Source organism: Microtus oregoni, unplaced genomic scaffold, assembly GCF_018167655.1.
Source record: "Microtus oregoni isolate MIOR12 unplaced genomic scaffold, Mior012 000032F_ref0000030, whole genome shotgun sequence".
Classification (NCBI taxonomy): Eukaryota; Metazoa; Chordata; class Mammalia; order Rodentia; family Cricetidae; genus Microtus; species Microtus oregoni.
The window spans coordinates 5657501-5678986 of NW_024543091.1; the positions used below are offsets into that span (position 1 = coordinate 5657501).

The following is a 21486-nucleotide window of genomic DNA, read 5'->3' on the forward strand; positions in this document are numbered from 1 at the left end:
TAAGAAACATGCAGGAGAGGAGGGATGGAGAGAGGAAGGATAGAGCATGGAAAGGGTAAGAAACATGGAGGAGAGGAGGGATGGAGAGAGGAAGGAGAGAGCATGGAAAGGGTAAGAAACATGGAGGAGAGGAGGGATGGAGAGAGGAAGGATAGAGCATGGAAAGGGTAAGAAAAGAAAGAAAAAGAAGAGAATGGAAGAAGAGAAAAAAGTAAAGAGAAAAGAAAAACCTTCAAGTCAAAAGACAGCCGGTATTTGTCAAACAAATGAGAAAGAAGTATAATATGTATTATGGAATAATACTAAGTCTCAGAATAGAGAAAGTCTGCCATTTGAGGAAGCATGAAAAAATGTGAAAACATTGTAAATGAAAGAAACTAGGACACAGAGACAAATGCAGCATCATCTGTTTCAGGAACAAAGGAAAGGAGAGGAAGATAAAGAGAGAGATATAAAATACACCAACAGTTAAAAAATGTCAAACATAGAGAAGCAGAGGCTAGAATGACCATTGCTGGGTAGTTATTAGATGTTAATTTAAAAAAATGAAGTTTCTCGCTAGGTGGTGGAGGCACATGCCTTTAATCCCAGCACTCAGGAGGCAGAGGCAGGAGGATCTCTGTGAGTTCGAGGCCAGCCTGGGAACAAGAGCTAGTTCTAGGACAGGCTCCGAAGCTACAGAGAAACCATGTCTCAAAAAACCAATAAATAAATAAATAAATAAATAAATAAATAAATAAAGTTTCTCTTGGGGTGAACAAATTATTGGGACCTTGGGAATATGATAGAGATTATCATTAATAACAATATAAACGTAGGGGGCTGGAGAGATGGCTCAGCGGTTAAGAGCATTGCCTGCTCTTCCAAAGGTCCTGAGTTCAATTCCAAGCAACCACATGGTGGCTTACAACCATCTGTAATGAGGTCTAGTGCCCTCTTCTGGTCTGCAGGTATCCACACAGACAGAACATTATATACATAATATAAATAAATAAATATTTTAAAAAAGAAAAAATATATAAACTTAGAAGTTGCTATGATGGATCTTAAATGCTTTTTAGTCACAAAGCTCACTTATGTGAGGATATATGAGCTAGTTTGATTCACTGATTTCCCAATGCATACAAATGTCAAAAAACTGCAATGCATACTATATGTGTATACTTGCTTATTAAATTAAACAATGCAATTTTCATATATGTAATACTCATTCATCATGAGATGCAGAATAATAAATAGAGGTGAATTTCAAAAACAAAAAATGAAAGATGGGTTTAGAGCACTGGTTCTCAACCTGTGGGTCGCAACCCCCTGGAAGTTGAACGACCTTTTTATAGGAGTCACCTCAGAGTATAGGAAAACACAGATATGTACATTACAATTCATAACAATAGCAAAATTACAGTTATGAAATAATACTAAAATAATTTTAGGGTTGACAGTCAACACAGCGTGAGGAACTGTATTAAAAGATCAAGCCCTTGGAAGGTTGAGAGCTGCTGCTTTAGAATGAAGCAGCAGAGTTTATACTGATAAAATAACTAACTAAAAGACATCGGTAAAACATTCCTTAAGCCACTGAGATGGATGTGACCAGAAAAGTGAAAGCAGGCCGGGCAGTGGTGGCGCATGCCTTTAATCCCAGCACTCGGGAGGCAGAGGCAGGCGGATCTCTGTGAGTTCGAGGCCAGCCTGGTCTACAAGAGCTAGTTCCAGGACAGGAACTAAAAGCTACGGAGAAACCCTGTCTCGAAAAATAAAAAAAAAAAAAAGAAAAGAAAAGAAAAGAAAAGAAAAGTGAAAGCAGAAAAGGAAATACCTATGAACCACGACAGGGAAATATGGACTCATCAAATACCAGCACTGGGCCAGCAGAGCACTGGAAATACCAAGGCAGTAAGCTATTAGGAGATTTTTAACATAATTATTTCACTAAGGCTTGGACAATGTCTTGTGTTAATTATGTGAATTCGACCCAGCTGGCAAATTCCCTAATTATTTTTTATAGTTTCAGCACGCACACACGCAGACACACACACACACACACACACACTCACACACAATTATTATGAAGTGCTCAGCAGATTAACATCATGTAAAGTTTTACATAAAAGAATCAGGAGTTACTCAAGACTTCAGCTCTGTCTACTTTAATTATTAAGGCAGCTTGAAAAGCCAGCAGCGACTGGTTGAGGGGAGGCTGTTAAAGATAAAATGATGCTGCCTAGTCATTTCTCCTTTTTTCTTTTTCTATTTCTGTTCCGATCCCATCAAAACAAGTCAGGAATCATTTTTTTTCTTTTTAAAAAATGGGTAACTAATCATAGCCTGTAAGTCTATAAGCCTCCTGCTACTGTTTCACTGGGATTGTTTCTCATACCCCCCACCCTTTCTTCCCCATCCCTTCTTTGCCATAGAACGCATTTTCTTTGAACTCTTGCAGAAACATATGGAGACGATGATCACAGACACTTTATAAATTACCAAAAAGTGCACGGGCTTGTACAACAGATCATATTCTATATCACCATCAGCTTCTACTTCATAAATCCACAAAAGGAAATGGGTACAGAGGGTTCCTACTTTCACATCTTGTCAGTGCCTCTCAGTTATACTGCTGTTTAATAAAATGAAATGGGAATCCTCCTATTATGTACCTAAAAGGTACAGAATACATGTAACATTTTAAGAAAAAACTAAAATGAGAAGAAAAAAAAAACAGTGCTTTCTCAGAAAACTGGGAATTGATCTACCTCCAGACCAGCTATAACACTCTTAGGCACATACCAAAAGGATTCTTCATCCTACCACAGGGAAACTTGTTGCACTATGTTATCGCAGCATCATTCAAATAGCCAGAACTTGGAAACAACCTAGATGCCCCTCAGCCAAAGAATGGATAAAGAAAATGTGGTACATTTACACAATGGAGTATTACTCAGCTGTTAAAAAACAATAGTATCATGAAATTTTCAGGCAAATTGATAAAACAAGAAAAAAATCATCCTGAGTGAGCTAACCCAGATCCAGAAAGACAAATACGTTATGTACTCACTTATAAGTGGAAATTAGCTTTCAAGTAAAGGATGATCATGCTATAATCCACAGTGCCATATAGGGAAAGTAACAAGGAGGGCTCAAGTGGGGAAGCTTGGATCTCCCTGGGAAGCAGAAATAGAATAAATTTTATAACTGAACTGGGGCAGGTGGGCATGGAAACAGAAGGGATGGAGTGAAGAATACTAGAAGAGACAACTGGAAAACAGAGCATCTCAGGGTGTGGTAGGAGCCTAGTATAACGAAAACTCCCAGGAAACTATAAAGGTGACCCTAGCTAAGACTCCTAGCAATAGGGGATAAGTAGACTGAACTGGCCATATAATGTCACCAGGTAAGACATTCATTGGAGAGACTGGGATACTAACCCATCCACATAAACTTCAACCTATAGTCTGTGATATGCTGCGGTAAAGGTGGCACAGAAATTATGGGAGTAGCCAACCAATGACTTGTCCAACATCAAACTCATGCCATGAGAGGAGGCCCACACCTCACACTGCCTGGAGCACCATGGCTGAGAGACTGAATACTCCAGAGATCTGGGATAGAACCAAACACAACAAACAAGCAAGCAAGCAAACAAACAAAATGTCAATGTAATGATGCCTAATGATATTCTGCTATACACATAGATTAGTGCCTAGCCCAACTATCATCAGAGAGATTTTATCCAGGGACTTACAGATATAGAAGAAAAGACTTGCAACCAAACATTACTCAGAAGCCAGGTAATGCCGCAGAGGAGAGGGAGGAAGAATTGTAGGAGCCAGAGAGGTCAAGGACACCACAAGAAAACACACAGAGTCAACTAACCTGGGCTCACAGGGGTTTACAGACACTGACCCTACAACCAGGGAGCCTGTATTACACTGACCTAGGCTATTTTCATATATCCTACAGTTGTTAGTTTGGTCTTCTCTTAAAAGTGGAAACAGAGACTGTTTCTGAATCACTTTTGGTACCCTATTCCTCATCCTGGGTTGCCTTGTCTGGCCTTAATATGAGGGAAGGTACTTGGTCTTATTGCAACTTGATATACCATATTTAGTTTATAGCATGTCTGGCTTTTTCTGAATAGAAACAGAAGAAAAGAGGATAGGAGGGGAGCATAAGGGAGTTGGGGGGAAGAGCTAGGAGGAGAGGAGGGAGAGGAAACTGAGGTAGGCATGTAAAAAGTAATAATAATATTAACAACAAAATCATATAAAACAGCATATTGACTATATATATATATATCATGCTATAAAACCTTATATAAAAACTATCTAATATAAATCATGTCCTGAGATATAAAATTCCTTTACAAAATATTAGAAAATCAAATTTATCATCACAAAAGCTTCTTTATGAGCACAAGATTAGCTTAAAACTCGAAGATCAGTACTTTGGGTCAACATATTAGCAAAATAATTTGAAAAGCAAAATACAATCTTAATACCTTCAAAATATTTTGATAAATCTGACACTCATGCATCAAAATACCATCATTCAATCATTTTGAAGAAAAGGGAAGTGGCTATAAAACTACAAAGACCACAAACAATAATGAAACTACGAACAGTAGTGTGCTTTTTGTATTTCTGCTGGTAATAACATAACATAAAGAGATAAAGACATATAGATTAGAGAGAAATACAATTATCTTTAAAATTATCCTTATCAATATTGATATGATTGTCTTTGGAGAAGTTAATGAATCTTAAGGCTTCCAAAACTTTTGAGAGAATATATTAAGGCTACAAGATGAATAAGAAAGAAAATCAACTCCATTATCTATGCAAATTTTAATTAAAAAGCAGAACTTGGAATGAATTTAACAATAGAAATGACAGATCAAGTTCTAAATAAACTGAGAGGTTTTTTGGTCATGGATTAGAAAACATATTAATACGATATTAAATTCATCCCTACAACCAATGTATTTACACAAACCTGATCAAAATGCCAATCAACATCACTGTAGAATTCAATAAATATATTCTAACCTTAAATCAAGGGTAGACATCACAGTATATGCTTATACTCCAATCACTTGAAAGTTAGAGACAGGAAAATAACATAAGTTCAAAGTCAGACTATTTTATATTAATAGTTTCAGGACAGCCAGGAAAGACCCAGGACAGTCCATAGCAAAACTCTCTCTCTCAAAAACAATTAATGAACTATATATGCATGGTGGTGAGCGCCTTTAATCCCAGCACTTGGTAGGCAAAGGCAGGCAGATCTCTGTGACTTAGAGGCCAGACTCTTCAACACAGTAAGTTATAGACAGCTAGGGGTACAGAGCAAGATTCTGTCTCAAAAAAAATTAATTAAGTAAATTGAAACAAATTTGAATTCAAAACAAAAATTACAATAGTCAAATGAATATAAAAAGATAAAAATTGGGAAGCAAATTACTTGAAGAGAAACTTGAAGATATAAATATATTGAAATTTATGCACTACTGACTAAATACTAGAATAAGGACAGAGTAAGGAGACCAGTGGGACAAAGTATTGATTTCAGAAACAAGCTTATTATATGGAAATATGGATACAGAAATGAACACATTTTAACACTAATAAACCCACTAATAATCAGAATTTTGTAAATGTTTCAGCAACAGATCCCTTACTCTAAAGTCTTTACTACATAAAATATCTAATTTGAACAGTAAATTTATATATATTTATATATATATTACTGAGGGTGCCATATTGAACTTTGTCTTGTACTAACTAAACTGGTAATGCTAAACAATATTCTAATTGGGTATTATGTGCCAATTTTTGACTCTTCAATATTTTTAATAAATGATCATCATTAATATTTTCATCTTTAGCATTTGAAATGTTTTGTAGAATATATTTAACATAAGTTTTAGTACCTCATTATGGAAGTTGTTTAAAACCAAAGCAAGACACAAACTATAGTAGATAAAATGATAAATTTTACTGTAGTAAAATATCAAACTTTTGTCCACTGAGTCACCATAAAACAGAGAAAAAGTAAGCTATGGCTTAAGTAAATGCATTCTCAATACATGTTTAAATAAGGCATTAATATTCACATCAAAAGAATACATGTAAATCAATAGGAAAGTGAAAAATATTAGAAAAAGTGGGCAAATTATCTGAAAAAGCTATTCATAAAAATACTATGTGGGCTATCTTCCTGCAATCTAGGTGGAACTCCGAAACACAACTTGCTCCAATACTGAGGGGACATAAGAGGTGAGAGAACAGCCAAGAGGAAGGACACCCTTCTTTCTAGGATCTCCACAGTATGACAAACCCCAGGCCCCTCCCCCAACTCCCTGGGCTTTTCTAGTCAACCAGCAGGGAGTTTCATGTGGGTAGGCTACCCCAAAAGCCAGACCCATCCACTGGACCCTCCAAGCTACTAGCCACACCTCACCTAAGAGCAGAGAGACACTGAGGGGACCAAGAGCTTCTTACAGCAATGAAGGGATTAAGAAAGAGCACTAAGAGAGCAAACCAGGAGAGAAGACCAAGAGAACAGTCTTATAGAGACCTCAGACGCTTAACAGACATTGACATTACAGAGCAGACAAAGAAAAACTTCCAAACACTTAGACAGCCACTGCAAAGATTGGATCAAGATACAAAGAGACTGCTGCCCTCATTTGAAGAAAGAGATGGTTAAGTACCAATGCAAGAAATCCTTCAACACAACATGGTAACACAAGAACCCAGTGATCATACAACAGGAAGACTTGATCATCCTAACCCAGAATAAGTAGAAGAAAATGGTTTTAAACTTAGCTTTATGAAAATGCTGGAGACATTTAGAGAAAATGAAAAACTCCCTTTAAGAAACAGAGGGGAAAAAAAGAAAAAAAAAGAAAAAAAAAGAAAAAGAAAAAAAAAGAAAAAAAAAGAAACAGAGGAAAAGACAAACAAAAAATTGGAACAAAGAAACCCAAGGAAAGCAAGAAAAAACAATTAAACAGGTGAAGACTGACAGAGAGGTAATAAAGAAAACACAAACCGAAGGAATTCTGGATATGGAAAATCTGGTTATATGAACAGGAACTACAGAGACAAGTACAACCAAAAGAATACAAGAGATAGAAGAAAAATATCTCAGGTGCTGATGATTCTATAGAGGATATAGACTCCATGGTCAAAAAGACATTAAATCCAAAAAATTCTTAACATAAAACATCCAGAAAAATCTGAGGCACCATGAAAAGACCAAACCCAAGAATAATAGAGTTAGAAGGAGAAGAACTCCAACTCAAAGGCACAGAAAATATATTCAACAAAATCATAGATTTTCCCACCCTAAAAAAGGATATCCCTATGAAGGTAGAAGAAGCTTACAGAACACTAAAAATAAATGAAGTAGACATGCCTTAACCTCCACAATAGGCAGACTTTACTGCATAGTGAGGAGGAGGGAATTTACCAGTGGGGTGAAAATGTCTCCTGTCCCTGTTTGTAGAGTGAGTTTTAAAGCAGGGGCATGGTCACACTGATTTGTGATTGTGATATCTTTTTTGCCTTCCTGTATAACTGAATCCTACTTCTGTCAGAGCTACACGACAACACTACTTTTGATCTGGGAAAGAGAAATGATTCTCAGAAGTTTCTTGACTATAATTCCTGGCTTTTGCTCTTTTTTCTTGATCCATTTAGCCACTACAGTAACAAGTTTTCCCTCCTTCCTTAACAGTAATCACTGAACCAAATATAAATTCCAGCTCTTTGTGTAACATGAAAGGCAATTATTCACATCTGTGCCTTACATTTCACTTCCAAGCAATGGTATCTGTTAGCTTAACAAAAGCCTCAATGTGATTGAGGTTACTAAGGTTTATACTGATATTATATCCCTGGTGAAATCATTTTAATTCTAATACACTTCACAAAAGCCTTAAGATATTTCCATACACCCATGACAAATACATAATATCCTAAAATATATATCCCTCCCCTTCACACAAAAAGGGTATGTAAAGATACAGTGCACTCATTAGTTACTATTGTCCTTGTCAGACATATCTGCAAAGCTTTCGTGTTTAGCGATGATACATTCACATCATACTGTCAAAAGGTCCCTTGTTATTAAGAACATTCCCAAATACATTAAAAATGATTTTAACTAAGCAGCCATGAGAGTTTTCCTGCACCGTGCCCAATGATGATTCTGCAGATTTGAATTCAGAACAGTCTGACACAGCACTAATGACTGACAGCATCCTTTGATCTGGGTAGATGTGCAAACACTTAAACAGCAACCGTACGTGTTAATAATTCATAGGTCTAGAGTCAACTCTCTGGACATGGAAAGCATATCTGTCGTTTCCTTCTGTATCCCAACACACCTCTTGACTGTGACGAACTTCTTCCCCATTCACTCTGCCAAGAGACAGATCACCTGTTTCAATGACACCTTCTGCTAATTTCAGCTGTGTTCTTCCACTAAAGCCAGGCAGCTGGCTCTCTGTTGCACACCACTCTAATGACAAACAGAAATCTGTTGGGAAGCTGTTCCGGTCCAGTGGCCATGCCCTACTAACATCTTATGGAAATTAACAATGTTTTCTCAGGACTCAGTGAGAGTTTCCTAAACCCTGCCGACTAGGGAATGAACAGATAGTCTAGTGTTCCTAGATAGGTAGTTCTCAACCTATGGGTTGTGACCCTTTGGGGTGCTGAACTATATTCTCACAGGGATCACACAAGACCATCAGAAAACAAAGATATTTACTTTATGAAGATAATCACAACAGTAGAAAAATTACAGTTATGAAGTAGCAACAAAAATAATTTTATGGCTGGGGGTCACTACAACATGAAGAACTATTTTAAATTGTCAGAGCATAAGGAAGGTTGAGAACTCTTGTAGACTGCACATCAGAGCATCTGTCTCTCCTCACCTGTTTCAATTGTCTTCAATTACCAGGTCCAAAAAACATACTAATGTGGAACTATTCGCCTATCTAAGGCTGTGCTCACTTTCAGGAACAACAACAGCAACAACAAAAAATTTGTAAGATACACTGTCAACCAAAAAATCAAGATGAAGAGCTACAAGGAGACCACTAAAGTAATTAATAATTTGTTGATACTATAAAAGTAAGTATACATTTATCCACTAAACTATGACTTTAGGTCATTAAAAGATAAAATCAATGACAAATTTTATTTTTATCACAACTAGTATTGTAGAATTTTAGTATTATAATATTCAACAGCAGGAATATGATACAGGCAACTATTTTGTCAGACAACATTCCTGAGTAAACAAAGAAATTAACTGACCAGAAGTGTGTGAAAATGAAAGATCAAAAAAAATTTATAGAATTTCTAATGATATGGTTTCTTCCACAAAGAAAGTAAGCAAGCCTGGTAAGATGGCTTAGAGAGGTAGAGGAACTTGTCACACAAGTCTACCAACCTGAGCTCAATCTCTGAAAATATGGAAATGTGATTGGAAAGAAGTGACTACACAAACTCATCCTCTGACCTACAAGCACACACACACACACACACACACACACACACACACACATATATATATAGGAACATCATGGCAAGCAAGCCCCCTAAATACATCATGCATATACATGTACACAAGCACATTATGATTATTATGATTATTATTATTATTATTACTCATATAGAATATGAGCAGCCTCTCTCCTCCAGTTCTTTGATGGCCATAGCACCATGAAATGTAAGTGTGATGGTAATCCATTGACTTATTTAACAAGTACCTGTTGGTCACATATTATATCTTCAAAGATTTTGACAGTGATGGAAACAGGTACATCACTTAATTTTTTAACTCAAATAGGAGGAATCACTAAGAAAATAAGCAAAATGTAGATATTTCAGATTGCTATAACCAGCTACAAACAATGTAGATGAAAATGAACAGAGAGATAAAAATTGTCCATATTTTAAAGAATAACCCAAAATGACCCCATTTGGCAAGTGACTTCCTAGTAGAGATGCACAGAGAAGATCCATGTTTGAAAGAACATGGAAATGCAAGCCTAGGAGAGAGGAGATGAAAGGCAGTGGCTGAGACCCACAGTACTTTCTCAAGAACACTTTTTTTTTTGGCCCCCTATGAACACTACACCCAGATGGAGCTGCCAGAAGTTCAGCACAGCCTTGGAAAGCCGCTAGGAGAAAATGAAAAGACATACATTCAGGGTTTTTTAGAAGCAGAACTAGAGCCAACAGGTGGAAATTACAGGGAGACAAATTTCTAATAAACAGACAAATAAGATATCTACTGATAAGAGTTTTCCAATAATAGAAAGCGCTGTCTCGTAAGTCCAATTACAGGAGTTACTCAAGCAGAAGCTGAGCCATGAGCCTGCAATGATGAGGGACAGATTCCGGCACTGATATGAAAGCCACAGTTTGACCACGGTCTTTTGCAGTTCTGAATCTGTAACTACTCAAGTCCCAGAAAACTGCTGTGTGGCAGTGAAGAGTTCCAGCTGCCAAGGCCAAAAGTCTGGTTAAAGTTCAGGCTCCAGCCTTCGAACATTTTGCTTGCTTAGTCTCCACAGACCTGCTTGATTATCTGAAAAATAACACAAATGGTACAAGCTACCTCATACAGTCACGCTGAAAATTAAATGAGATCATCATACAGAAGATATTTAATAAAGTACCTGGCATGGGGTTGAATTATGGATATGCATATCTAAGAGTATCATATAAGATATATACATAATGGGCATAAATCCATTTCTCTCTGATTTCAGTTCTTTTGCTCAGCACTAGAAAGAGTACAATGCCTAATGTAAAACTCTTACAGTATGGTTATAACATAATGATACAAAAAAATAGCAGAAATAATAAACACCTATAGAGAATTTTCTTCAAATTTTGTCATCATTTTTCATTTCCCTTCAACATAAATTTTTACATCCTATTTTAAAAGTTTGAGCTATCAATTTCAAACTTATTAAAAATGGTATTTTTAAATCTTGTTGAAAACTCAGTTATTATTATATGTCTTTGTTTGATGTGTGTGTGTGTGTGTGTGTGTGTGTGTGTGTGTGTTTGTGTGTCCAGGCACCCACATGCCATGGCACACTTGTGGAGGTCATAGGACACCGTGGAGTCAGTTTCTTCCTTCTCTCTTTTATGGGTTGTAGGAAATGAACTAAGGTCATCAGAGTCATGCAACACCCAGCTGAACCATCCTACAGGATAAAGATTTTTCTTATTGTAAGCATTGTTAAAATATAAGAAACTGATGCATGTTTCTATTACTAGGAAGTAGAGGTAGGAGGATCTCTGGAGCTTGCTGGCTAGACAGTCTAGCCAAACTGGCAATCTCAAAGTTCACTAAGAGGTCCTCTTAAAAACCAGTCTGGAAAGCTATTGGAGATCTCCGATTTCCACATACATTTGCACCCATGGCACGTCTGCATTTACACATAAATACAATACTTAATTATTATCAATTTTTCTTTTGAAACTTGGCAGTATTTTTAAGCAAGCAATGGGTTAATAAACTATGATTTCTTTGGGGGGGTTCATCTTTACAAATTTATCAGCAAACTCATTAAAATTAATCTTATTACATAGTTTTGTAGTATTCAGATAGCATTTAAAGTATCCTATTTGTTTTAAAAAACTGTTTTTATGAAGAATTTATCAGAAACATATGATATATATGTATATATATGAGATATAATACATATTTATACATAGATTTATTATCTCTTACAAGGTTGCAATAGTTATGATTAATCAGCAGATTAATGGATGAAAACTGAATGTTTTAAAAGACAAAGCTTACATAATAATGTATTATTTAGGTTATAGCTATCAGGCAAATACAGTTTTAGGAAGCTGTGATCTTTTGAGAACTATATTAAATGTCTGTGTGATGTTATAGAAAGGCAGAATATTAAATTATTACACTGTCAGTAAGCATTAAGAATCAATGATTGGTTGTACCAGACACTGCAAACTCAGAAGTCCCTTCCCTCTGGACTTTTAATCTGAGGGGAAGACTACAGAAGCAGAAGAATAAGAAAATGAGCAAATTACAGAAAACCACATGAATAAGCTTCTGGTCAGGTATGCATGCAGTCACTGAAGAAGGAAATGTAAGCTTAACCTTCTATTTTTCTGAGGAGGTATAAACAATCAGCACCGGGAAATGTGAAATAATAAGGTTTTGTTTGGGTTTTCAACTTGCCATGACAAGCATTTATGTAAATAAAAGGACAATATAGGAATAGAAGCAGCCTTTGAAATACATTTTCTAACATACTAAAGATTAGGAATGTTAGAACTCTCTCATCAACTATCAAAACTAGTTTCTAATAGGATGTTTTTATTATTCTATGTATTTCAACTAATCAAAAGCATGTGTTAAATACAAGAGGGTTTATTTTCTAGAGTTCTGCCATAGTGAATGCAATCTAATCAAAAATTAAATAAGGAATTAATTCACTAAATGAATCAGAAAAAAGAATTATAGAAGCTGACAATTACCTGAGAGGGCTACTAAAAAGATAAATTGGATTTTCAGTATTAAAACTGGATAAATTTAATAATTCACTTAAGAATTTACTTCTAAACATTTCCTGAATCTCAGTTTGCTATTCAACCAAAAAGGTGACACATTTCTATATATTTTGTTAAATCCACAATATATAAGGGATATAATTATGAAATCAGTAGAGAAGGTCTAGAAAAAGTTCAGTGTCAAAAAAGAATAAACAGAACAAGACACTAAAATACAGACATATGGTGATGTTTACTATATAGATTTGAAATATATAAAAAAAGTTTGCATTGACTGAAAGTTTTTAATTATAGCTAAATCTACGTTAGAAGAGAAAACCTTAAGGAATCATCAGAGACAACTGTTCTCAATATATGCGGTGCTTGCATAAGGGTAGGCCCACAGTTTACTGCATCTATGCACACAGGGAGAAGATGTCGCTCCTTTACCTCTCCATATTCCAGGTGAAGTTATCCTGCCAAGCAAGGCTCAATCCATCATGATCAGACAACACATTGAATAGAGATTCTGTCTAGAAAACCGAGTTTCAGACAAGGGAGGCAAAGAAACCTGAGGACCTACTGTCAAAAACAGAAGGAGGTATAAGCAATACTTGTTCCATGAAGCCCCAATGAAGATGACTATACAAAAGAAGAGGGCAATGTCCCCAGTTAGTTCCTGGGGCAGCTGAGGATAGGGAACCTGAAATGACCCTATCCTATAGCCATACTGATGAATATCTTGCATATCACCATAGAACCTTCATCTGGTGATGGATGGAGATAGAGACAGAGACCCACACTGGAGCACTGGACTGAGCTCCCAATGTCCCAATGATGAGCAGAAGGAGGGAGAACATGAGCAAAGAAGTCAGGACCACAAGGGGTGCACCCACCCACGGAGACAGTGGAGCTGATCTATTGTGAGCTCACCAAGGCCAGCTGGACTGTGACTGAAAACGCAGGGGATAAAACCGGACTCTCTGAATATGGCAGACAATGAGGGCTGCTGAGAAGCCAAGGACAATGGCACTGGGTTTTGATCCTACTTCATGTGCTGGCTTTGTGGGAGCCTAGCCAGTTTGGATGCTCACCTTCCTAGACCAGGATGGAGGGGGGAAGGACTTTGGACTTTCCACAGGGCAGGGAACCCTGACTGCTCTTCAGACTGGAGAGGGAGGGGGAGAGGAGTGGGGGAGGGAGGGGGAGGAAAGTGGGAGGATGGGGAGGAAAATGGGAGGCTGGGAGGAGGCGGAAATTTTTTTCAATAAAAAATAATAATAATAATAAAGGAGTGTACATGTATTCCATCAGTCAGGTATATCTAAACATGTGCGAGAATGTAAAGACTGGTGAGTTCCCTACTGAATAAGTGTTCAAGTACAGCAAGGTATGGCAGAATTGTGATAGGCAAACTCAACCTCTGACCACAGGGTTAAGTGGTCATGACCATTTTGACCCTGGAAGAGATAGAAGGAGATGACTTGCTAGATTGGTAGCGATAAGGGCACTTGCCACCTGCTGACCTCAGCTCGATCCCAGAAAACACATGGTACAAGGTGAGAACTGACTCCTAGACATGCACCATGCCTCTTGTGCACACATACACAGAAACATAATACACAAATTAATAAATAAAAAAACAGAGTCACTGGTGTCGATTACACTAAGTCATGCTTTGACATAGAATATGCATCTCTGGAAAGCCTACTATGAAAATCAAGGATCAGTAGAAAAGCTGATGATACCCCAATATGAATAATGTGGATACAGCTTTTAGAAACTGTTTCTAAAAGTGGGGACAGTTAAGACACTAACACACACAATGACCCGGGAGCTGGAAATCATAGCAGTACAACAGGCACCCTTCCACTGATCAAAGCCTAAGGCAAGAGAGCTAGCTCCTTTATAAAGGAGGAGAGCAAGAGAGGGTGGAGTAAGAAGAGGACTTCTGAAGGGAGCCCTGGGTTACGAGGAGGAGCAGGCATCGGAAAGACAGAAAGAACAGGTACAGTATCTGGAGAGACAAGAGGAAAATACGCATCACAGATGCTAACAATGACACACAGAGCAGAGGGTACACTAGGAAAACCCAAGACTGTGACAGGCGCTGGAAGACATTCTCTGAGTAGACTTCCAAAGGACACAATTTTCATTTTTACTGGGAAAGATCCACAAACCTACAGTTTGTTACTGTCATTTTATAGCCTCTCTCTGTTTCTTTCACTCATCTTCTCTGGATTTGTTCTTCGAACTACATACTCAAAGGCAACAACTGTTCTACCTCAAATGGTAGTGTTTTCGAGTCCTATTGCATAACCTGTAAATCATATGTAGAAAGTCCTAGCTTACCTAGGATACTCTTCCACCATATAAACTTGCTTGTTATTAACTAGCTTAATTAACTCTTACTTATCAGACACTGTGTTAGAAATGAAGATAAAACACGCAATAAAATGAGTTTATCTCTGCTTTTATGTAGCATTCAGCTATCAATCATTCTGATCTGCAGTACTCTGTATTCACTAGGAAATCTCCGAGGGGCTATAAATCAGAGGTTGGCAAACCATGGCCCATATGTCAGATGAGAGCATCCTGGTTTCTATATAAATAAATGTTCACATTCACTCAATTATGTATAGCTGCTTTTGCATTAGAATTTCAGCGCTGAGTAGCTGCAATATAAATAGTGTGACCTACAAAGCCTACAAATATTGACTCTCTAACAATACATAAAATAGTTCTCAAACTTTGCTCTAAATAATATCTAGTGTGTTTAAAGTGGTATATTTATACTAAAGGACATATATTAATATGTTGTAACACACATATCTAGGTGCCCTAGTTAATAGTACCAAATCATGAGGAAAGCTAGCATTCTTCAAGATCATATTTCTGCTGTTGTCACTTGACTTTCATTTATCTTCCATTATTAAAACCCAGTCTTCAAGATCATATTTCTGCTGTTGTCACTTGACTTTCATTTATCTTCCATTATTAAAACCAGTAACAGAAAAGAATCACATAGATAATCTTATCTACTAAAGGCTTTACTCTCTGCAAGTGATGAAAACATTGTCTTATGTTTTATCGGGTCTTCATTATTCACCTCTTTCCACATCACACATCACAGAAGAGCCTCTTTTAAGAGAAGATCCTTATTAAGAAAAGATTCTGAATCACACCAAACAAAATTTGACAGAGGTGACTTTTGGCTATCTTTTAAATTACAATATAATTGACTGTAAAACCATTTAGCCCAACACTCAGTGCTATAATGCCAAACCATCGCAGCAACAGTAACTTTGCTTCCCTACAGAGAGGATGCTTACTCCACAATCACTTAACTCTGAAAGCATTAAAATTTAAAACAGGAAAAGGGTGGGGGGGGAGATGATACTTTCATTAGCTGTTACCAAAAATTCCTAATAAGAAGTGACAGGCACTGCACTTGCTGTGGTTTCTCTATCAGATGTTAGAAGGCTTAGTCTGTGGCAGCTGTGGCTGATCATCAATTTATCATTCCCTAAACCGTTCTTTTCCCCAATGGGAATAATATACCATGAATAAAATTTAATGGCTGTTTAGTTCACATTTCATCACCATAAGGCAGCAATACCGAGCTCGAGGTGGAACCTCACAGAGTGTTGGTTCTTTAATGTCTCACAACCTACCCCACCAGCCCAATGGAAAAACATATTTCAAATGCAGACCCAGGAAGAAGTTGATGGTAACTGAAGATGTATCAGCAAAAGAGAGGTATAGCAGGCCCGTAAACAAGGATCAAAGTTAACTCCATGTTTAAAGTCTCTTTCCTTGATTCACAAGACATGTTATTTCCTTCTAATGCAGGTATCAGGACTACACCTAGATTATGCCCTCTAAAGAGTTGTTTGATATTTATATCCCTCCACAGTTAGTAAATGCCATTGATCACAATCTACCAGACTAGAGCAGAAATCCCTATTACTAATAGTGGGTTTGTACTGAAAAACTATTAGGTGATTAATATATCAACTGGATGGACAGAAAAGTAAGCTAGATCCTTAGCCACTCAGCTGGAATGTAAGAAAATGTCATTACTCTGTGATATGCACCTCAAAAATAACAGCCAGTATCTTTCTGATTTTATATACCATAAGCAACGTTTCAAAAAATATGCATCAGTTCCATTCCAAATCCTTGTATCTTCTCCACAAACCACCCTTCCCTCTTTAGTTCTTACAATCTAATCCTCTGGCTGAAGACTCCCTTAGTCCTTTAGCACCCTCCAGCTGAGGGTATAGCTCAGTGATGGGGCACTTGCCTAACCTAATAAACTCAAAAAATTTGGCTCCATCCCTAACACAGAAAAAAAATAAGAAGAATAAACTCAAAGTGATTCCATGTTATGATTTCTTTTTGTCTTTTATTTTTGAGATTAAAATATAAAAAGAAAATCTCCATCTTCCCTTTCTTTCCTCTAACTGCCCCCCCCCCCCTCATACACCTATAGTGGCATTTCATTTGTATTTTAACAAATAAAGCTTGCCTGAGGATCAGAACAGTAAAACAGTCACACTGGCCAGCCTTACATACAAGGCAGCAATACCATATACCTTTAATCCCAGTAGCCACACTAGTTTGCAATAGAAACCAGGCGATAGTGGTACATGTCCTTAAGCCCAGAACTGGAGAGGATTATAAAACAGGAGGAGACAGCTCTCACACACAGTCTCATTCTGAGATTCCTGGAGCCAAGATTGCCATTTTGGACTGAGGTAGAGCCAGTGGCTGGACTTTTTTTTCTTTTCTGACCTTCGGTTTTACCCCAATTTCTGTCTCTGAGTTTTTATTAATTGTGCTACACATACCCCTACCTTCAAATTTATGGATTCTTTTCACTAATTGTTATGGTATGCATATATGTATATACATACATATTCCTAAATATATAACTAGTTCAGTCCATATGATGGTATTTTTGCATGTTTTCAGAGCTAGCCATTTGACCCTGAACAACCAATTGGAGTGCTCTTCCGTGGGGATGATCACCTTCCCCACTCCCAGCTTTCCTGAGATGTCTTTAGTTCTTCATTTACAGTTGAGGCCTCATGACATTTTCCTCATCCGTTTCAACTTCTATCTTTCAAAATAACATGATACTCAGGTTTCTCTCACCATTAAGAAAGGAAAAAAAAAACTATCAGACCTGAAACTCTGAAATAGTTATAGGAAAAAAAAATAGGAAAGAAACTTGAAGGTAAATGCATAGGCAAAGATTTGACAGAAATCATTCACAAAATAAGGTCAATGACAAATAATTAGGACATAATGAAATTAATGTTTCAGCATAGGAGAGTAAATAGTTAATGGAGTGAAGAAAGTCTACAGAATGAGACATAATCCTTGCTACTTTTAGGATTAATATTAAGAACATATAAAAAACACTAAAAAAATAAACAAGAAATCAAACTACTCCATAACTAAATTGAATATGAAGCAAATAGACAAATCTCAAAAGATGAAATGCAAATAGTCTATAAGCATGCAAAAATAAAAGTTTAGCCTATTTGCCATCCAAGAAACACAAATCAAAACATTATACTAGCTGAGCAGTTGAATCTATATATTTACACACACACACACACACACACACACAGAGAGAGAGAGAGAGAGAGAGAGAGATTCCAGAAATGATATAATTGCATTGTCATCTCAAATGAGTTTTAAAATATTTTTAAAAACTATAGTGAGTTTAGTCAGAATGCTAATCACTAAAAACGTGAATAACAGAAAGTGCTAGTGAAGAAGTTGACAAACAAAATGATTATATACTGTTGGTCGAATGTAAATTAGTTCAGCCACTGTGGAAGTCTCTACAAAAAGTAAATATAAATCGTCTATATGACCTAGTTATATTATTCCTGCACATCTTCTCAACTGATTCAAGTCAAGCTGTTGCAGAAATATAAGCGCATTGGTGATTCTTGAAGCCCTTCTCCCCTAAACAATCATGAGACCAATGAAGTATTCTTCACAAGAGAGGAAGGGATAAGAGAAACATGTTACATATACACAATGAAATATCTTTCAGTTATAAAGAAGAATGAAAGTCATGTCTTTGCTGGAAAATTGATGCAATAGGAGATGATCATTTTAAGGCAGTTAGATCAGTATCTGAAAGACAAATATTTCTCTCATTCATTGTGGTTCCTAGATTTTATAGAGATACATAAAGTCATGCACATACATATGACATGAAAGCAAAATGAAACTGTCTAGGAGAACAAAGAGAGAGAAAGGATACCTAGTGGAAAGGGGGAGGATGTGAAAAGGGAGAGAGGGAGGTATGAAGTCGAAGTGCTCTGCATAAAATAAACATTTACAATATCTTTAAAATTATTAGTTTTTTACAAAATAGAGAATTTTTCAATATTCTACAGGATATAAATGTTCTGGCCAAACAAGTGACATAATTGCCAAACTCTCAAATGTTTCTCCTCCCAGCTACAGCAGTTGACACTCAGAGTCATGCCGCTGATTTTGAAACACCTCTGGGTGTATGAGTGCTACCGCTCCAATCATATCTCAGCGCAAAACTTAGCCACCCTTTCTTCAACTCATTAAGACATTTTACTTTTATTAACCTTCAAGGTTCTAACTCGAAACTCCTCCAAACTATTCTCCATAATACAGTCATTAAGTATGACTATCTCACTGACACTTCAAATAATTTGAGTTAATTTTAACAACCTATCAAATTGAAGCTCTGACTTTTGACTTCAAGTAACAGAAATTAACATATACATGCCGTACGTATATACCATGAAAGTTAAAATATGCTAAACTTCAAATTTTGTTTGACATATTAAACTGTGGTACATATTAATATTATACAAGTTTTAACAAAGCCTTCATAATACTATTTTTAAATATCTGATTTGAAATATTGATATTCCCATTGTCACTCATAAAAAATAATTAAAAAATATGTGTGCTCCTGGTCATCCCCAAATTTTATGTCTGAATAGGTCATTTTTGTGACCTATAAGACATGAGAGCAGGTGGACAGGCGGGTCTACAGTAAGACCTCGTCTCAAAAACCCCGAAATATGTGGGAAAATTTAGTTATTAAAGACTCCATGTCACTGAATTGTTATTACAATATATGTATTTTGTGACTGTCAAAGTACCGATTTATTTTCTGTGGTTCCTGATGGAATTCAAATCCTAAATATATAACTGCGGACTATAAAGCTATTCAAGGCTTTACCTAACTCAATTCAAATTACTTATTTACTACTACTTTGTAAACTCACCAAACCCTCACTAGCTCCTTTTTTGGTAATGTAGACTCCAATCCTGACCCTGTTCTTCTGATAGGGTACATAACCTAGTTCTTCTCCCATGATGGGTCTTATCCTGTCACCTCCTTGAGACAAGAGACCCCATCTGCCCCATCTTTAATATCCTCAACGCTTTCTGCAGCTCCTCCCAGTGTGTCATTCCCAGTGTGTCGCTCCCAGTGTGTCACTGCTCAATCAAAGATCTGGTCAACACGTAGCTAACCAGAACTAAAATCAAAGATCTGATCAACAAGTGGCTAACCAGTCCACAACATGTCCTCTTCTTCAGAAAGCCTCAGAAACAATACTGACCTTCGAGCCGGGCTTACACACACTCAGAGATGTAAAACACACCACATAAGACAGACTTTTCCTGCCAAAGTTTCTGAGGCTCCAGATGCAGTTATAGAAAGACCCTCCAAGCAGTGATGGTGCTCACCTTTAATCGCAGCATTCGGGAAGCAGAGACTGGTGGATCTCTGTGAGTTCGAGGTCAGCTTGGTCTACAGAGCAAGTTCCAGGACAGGCTCCAAAGCTACACAGAGAAACCCTATTTGAAAGAAACCAAAAAAAGTAAAAAGAAAAGAGAAAGAAAAGTAACGAGACCTACCTCCTCCAAGGGCGTGACCCAGAGCCCCAAGTCTCAGCACCTGAGAGCATGCGCAGCCTGAGGGGAAGCAGCGGCCTGAGAGAACAGAGGGCAAGCCTTGGCTGCACAAACCCACGGCTCCTGAGAAGGAAGGACGCCCTCAGGCGGCAAGCGAAGCACGGGGGCTGGTGTTCCGTGCCACGAGCACGGATGCAAGCGCTGCCCGCAGGTGGGCGCCAGAGCCCAGAGCGGCACTCCGCCCTGCTCCTTTCGTCCCCTGCCAATCAAGAGGCAGGCGGGCGGAGACCACAATCCCCAGAAGCCCCTGCGCTACTCGCCTCGGAGGGGCTCGGGCGGGCTCGGATGGGCTCGGCGAAGGCTCGAGACGGATTTGGCGGGAACAGGCAGGAGTCCTCTGCATCTTGGCGACCGCTGTGAGGTTCCATAATTGTCAAGCTCCTCTGCTGCAAGAGGCAGATGCCTGGATGGTTTCTAAGGAGAGCTCCAGGGGGCTTACTAGCCAGAAAGACCTGGGCCTTGAAGAGAAGGAAAGTCACCGGGAAACTCTGTTGTGATGACTGCTGTTCTGCATGAGAACAGTCGGGGAAAGGGTTTCTTTGCTTGTTTCCAGAAGGTGTTTGTGAAGTTTGGCTTCCTGCATTGGAATGCAATTACTCTACAGCCACGTTTCTTATTTGTCCACCTGTCACGTTGTTTTAATATAAATTTTTAATTGACTTTGGCCTCACATATTGAATTTCCTCATATAGAATTATAAATTCTATTAGAATGCAAAATAGATTCAGAGCATTCTGAAAGCATTTCTTTGTCTTTAATAGAAAAGCGCTTAGTTACTAACAAGTAAGTTTCAACTATTGCATAGTTTAAATTAAGGGTCTGCTCAGCTCATTGTCCTACATACATGAACCTTTATTAAGACATAAATTTGCATCCAATCAGTTGTATCTGTCCTGGAAATGTTAAGCTTCATTGTTCTATCTATGTGCTTGTT

General features: G+C 37.5%; 1 protein-coding gene across 1 annotated transcript in view; it reads right to left on the reverse strand.

Annotated features, from left to right (window-relative positions):
- Window positions 1–20589, reverse strand: part of Mei4 (meiotic double-stranded break formation protein 4) — a 158951-nt gene extending 138362 nt beyond the window's left edge. The window contains exon 1 of the mRNA XM_041679717.1: window positions 20496–20589. The gene's annotated coding sequence lies outside the window, so the exon portion shown is untranslated. The remainder of the gene's footprint in view (window positions 1–20495) is intronic.
- Between the last annotated feature and the right edge of the window lie 897 nt (window positions 20590–21486).